The sequence below is a fragment of the Moschus berezovskii genome, chromosome 10 (genome assembly GCF_049115385.1).
Source record: "Moschus berezovskii isolate FMDL1 chromosome 10, NW_MosBer_1.0, whole genome shotgun sequence".
Lineage (NCBI taxonomy): Eukaryota > Metazoa > Chordata > Mammalia > Artiodactyla > Moschidae > Moschus > Moschus berezovskii.
Genome location: NC_142469.1, coordinates 110,467,648 through 110,471,814, shown reverse-complemented (window position 1 = coordinate 110,471,814; position 4,167 = coordinate 110,467,648). Strand labels below are relative to the sequence as shown.

The 4,167-nt window shown below is 52.3% G+C and overlaps 1 protein-coding gene across 1 annotated transcript in view; it reads left to right on the top strand.

The window, feature by feature from the left end:
• The window catches only part of WDR27 (WD repeat domain 27), a 151,262-nt gene that overhangs the window by 97,598 nt on the left and 49,497 nt on the right, over positions 1-4,167 (top strand). The gene's annotated exons all lie outside the window — the stretch shown is intronic.

The following is a 4,167-nucleotide window of genomic DNA, read 5'->3' as shown; positions in this document are numbered from 1 at the left end:
TACCTGCAGCACACGGCCACGAGCATGGTCACAGGAGTTCACTACGAAGTGGCTTGATGACATATCTAGTCTTAACTAAGTTGATGCTAAAAAAAACAGACTCATGGTTTAAATGGATTCCTGCCAAAAAATGGCTCTTTAAGGTGACTTTAATGAGGCCAGCAGGGCTGAGAACCAGGTCAGGGTTGAGCTGCTACCTGGATCCGTGGTGACGTGAGGAAGTTGTATGTCAACTTCATTTCTTCATATAAAATTGGATTCAGAAAATACCGCACAGACAGTTGTACTGGTCCATAAAGTGAACAGAAGCATTTTAAACTTTAAGAAGTTATCTGTTCAGCGTTTTTGGTAGTTGAACTTTTATTTTCTAACCAAAACCTTAACTCTGATATTGTGAGTGGGATCAAGAAAGTTGGGGGCAGAGAGGACTCGGGCGGTGAGAGCAAACCCCCACACATCCTCACACATCCACACCCCCGTCACACCCCCCCGCACATAGCCATGCATGGGGAGAGCTGAGGTGAACAGCTGTGGATTTTGAGCAAAGACGCTGAATCCTATACAATGTCACCATGAATGTCACATTAATGTGATTTTTATGTGTGTGTTAAAGGGATTCTGGCACATGTTCAGCATGATTCTTAGAGCAAGGAAGAAGTTCAGTATTTGGGGCACTTCAGTTAACCTGAAATACTGACAGTACTGACAAAAGTGACCACAGTACTTTTATTTTGAGTTGTCACTTCCTGTCTGTATGGAGGATTCTCATTGGGTCAGTTGCTGTCCTTAGTCCCGTTAACTGTGGGCAAATGAGTGCGGGCTTGGCTTTACCCAGTGGGTGGGGACAAGCACACATGCAAAGCCGAAGCCTTAGCTTTGTGCTTTTAATGGGATCATATGATAGAAATAATGTCATTCACTGTGTACTGAAGAGGAAAACAGATTGAGAACTATTACTGAATATATTTAGGATTTATTCAGTATGTGCTTAATGTGAACAAACCTGTGAGAAGAGAGGCTTCAATTGAAATTTCGAGGTCCCAGGGAAGAGCTTCCCTGGTGGCTCAGTCAGTAAAGAATCTGCCTGCAATGTGGGAGACCCGGGTTCAATCCCTGAGTTGGGAAGATCCCCTGGAGGAGGGAAAGGCTACCTACCAGGATTCTTGCCTTAGAGAATCCCATGTTGGGAAGATCCCCTGGAGGAGGGAAAGGCTACCTACTGCAGGATTCTTGCCTTAGAGAATCCCATGAACAGAGGAGCCTGGTGGGCTGCAGTCCACGGGGTCGCAAAGACTTGGACACGACAGAATGACCAAGCCCAGAAGGAAGCTAAGGGCACCTGGACTTGGGGAAAAAAGAGGAGGAGGAATAGGAGAAGAACAGTTTGTGAGAAAAACATCTTTTGGTTTTAGGGAACGATTTGAAGGATCAGTTTGGGCTGACAGCTGCCCTTCAGTCTTTATAGAGTTTTCACATAGGAAGAGTCCACTTGCTTCTCGGTTTCCACATTACTGAACCAGGTCCCAGGGTTGGAAGTTTCAGAAAGATTTATTTTTAGCTCAGTGTAACAAAGAACTTCCAAAGTGCCAAATAAATGGATCCTTTCCCCGGTGAAAGTGTCTTAAAAAGAGTACATTTTGTTCAAAAGTCTCCTGCTGTTCTAGGCAGAGAGGGCTCACTTGGAGAGGCTGTGGGGCCCTGTGTGGGTGAGTGGTTCCAAGCTGGCAGGCCTGTCCGCCCTGCTGCTTCCCCTTGCAGATGTCTTACTGTGTAGAAGATCAAGCCTTTCAACGCAGAGTGGATCTCCACATCCTCCCGTTTTCAGCAGTTAAAACTCATCTTCTTTTAGCCCTTGACCCCAGCATACCCTCCATTTACCATGAAGGGTGCCTCTGGCAGGGTGTGCCTCGGCTGTGACTACCTCACCATGCAGTAATATCCTCAGGAGATAAGGACTCTTGGCCGCCAGTTTAGCCCCACGCTTTGCTGAGGTGTGATTACACACCCTGGCCACCATCTTGACCCATAGTCAGATCCGTCCACTCTTCCGCGAGCTCCTTGCACCTTCGTGCAGACCCTGTTCTCTCTCCTGGACCTCGCCCCTCATTGCCCCTTCTCACCAGCGGCCAGACACGTCCCTGAAACAGACCAGTGGGTGTCACCCTCCTGCCTGCTCCCCCGGCACGGCGCCTACCGCTGCCCAAGGGGGTCGGGGTCCTACGAGGCCCCGCGCCCGCCTGCGGCCTGTGCTGCAGAACCCTCCTCCTCGCCCAGAGTCCACCCCTGTGGGCACGTCTCGCTCCCCAGATGTCTCTGTTCCACTCAGAGCTGTTCTGCTTCAGGATTTGTGCCCTGCTTTTCTCCCCGACTTACCTGGTGGCTCAGATGGTAAAGTGTCTGCCCGCAATGCGGGAGAATGGGTTCGATCCCTGGGTGGGGAAGATCCCCTGGAGAAGGAAATGGCACCCCACTCCAGTGCTGTTGCCTGGAGAACCCCGTGGATGGAGGAGCCTGGTGGGCCACAGTCCGCGGGGTCACAGAGGGTCAGACACGACTGAGCGACTTCACTTCACTTTCTCCCCAACTACAGTGATTTCCCTGAATTTTCCATCAACAGCTTCTTGTCTTGAGGACCCCAGTTCCCCGGTCACACCTGCAGCGAGCCCTCCTCCAACCACTGACCCGGAGCCCTGGCCCTGGCCCTCGGTCCTGTTAGCATTTCACAGTCTGCACTCATGTCCACGCTCTTCCTTGCCACCCCTCCGCACGGAATCCAAGCCACATGGAGGAGGAGGCGCCTCGCCTGCCTCATGTAGTGGTGGGGAAAACGTCGGGGTGGCTGGCCTGGGCTGAGTTTCTCTCTCAGTCACTAGGATTGCGGGAGGCTGCTCGGGAGAAAAGCAGGTGACCTGGACCGCTTCTGTTACCAAGGTGACCGCCTCTGTTACCAAGGTGACAGCCGCCTTCTCATATAGAGGTTCCCACTGTTTGCTGGGAGGGCAGCCCTGACCTCTGTGGTGCTTTTAGCAGGACGACTCTGGGTTAGGGCTGCGTGTTCGGTAAATCTACGTCCTGTGGATCTGCAAGCTGCAGGCTCCCTGGAAAATGCCTACAGGCTGCACAACCCGCTGAGGTGTGACAGGGAGGCCCTCTTCCACCTGATGGCCCCACTGTGTGACCTGACCCTGACTTTGCCGAGAGCCAGGGAGAGGAGCTGGGGACTGGAGGGCTGGTCGGGGAGGCTCAGGCCCCAAGTCCACTCCTTTCCCTCCTCCTGAGGGCTGTATCCGTGACATCCGTAATGAAGCCTGGTCCCAGGGGAAAGCCGCGATTCGTGGGTGTAGTTTAGACATCAGATCAATGTCTTGACTCCACTCTTTGGTGTCCAGAGCCCCCCGCACAGCTTGTCTCGGGAGCACGATGAACCCTTGCTGCCTGATGCATGCCATCAGACATCTTGGGGCAGTCAACGGGAATTGAAAGAGCAGTCTTTTCTGTAGCGTTTTCCTTCGTTTTTAAGCAATCTCTGTCACCTGTGTTATTAGTTCCATATTTACAATTGGATACAGTGTTAGTTGCTCATTTGTGTCTGACTCTTTGCGACCCCATGGTCTGTAGCCCACCAGACTCCTCTGTCCATGGGATTCTCCAGGCCAGAATACTGGAGTGGGTTGCCATTTCCTTCTCCAGGGGATCTTCCCGACCCAGGGATCAAACCCAGGTCTTCTGCATTGCAGGCAGATTCTTTACCATCTGAGCCACCAGGGGAGCCCGCTTAAACAGGATATTCAGATATAAAGAAACGCACCCAGATCAGTAGTGACCGTGGCTGGAGCCAAGGGGCTTCGGTGCATGTGTGAGCAGGGTCACAGCGAACATGCAGGCTTGAGAGGGTGATTGGGGCCTGGCTGCTCTGGTGTCCCCCAGAACACACAGCAGGTGTGGTCCTGATGTAGGACTCAGGAGAGTCTTCCGAGAGAAGAATCCTCGTCCACCCTCGTTTGAACTGCCGGTGCAGGCTTCACTTTCACTCTTTCGAGTCTGTTTTTGTTACTGGCACACAAAGATGCTCTGGTGTTTTCCGGAGATGAAGGCTCACAGGTGCGCTGGTGACCTCAGGTTGCGCTTCTGTCCTCCCGTGTGCGGTCACTGGCCCTGGCTCCTCAG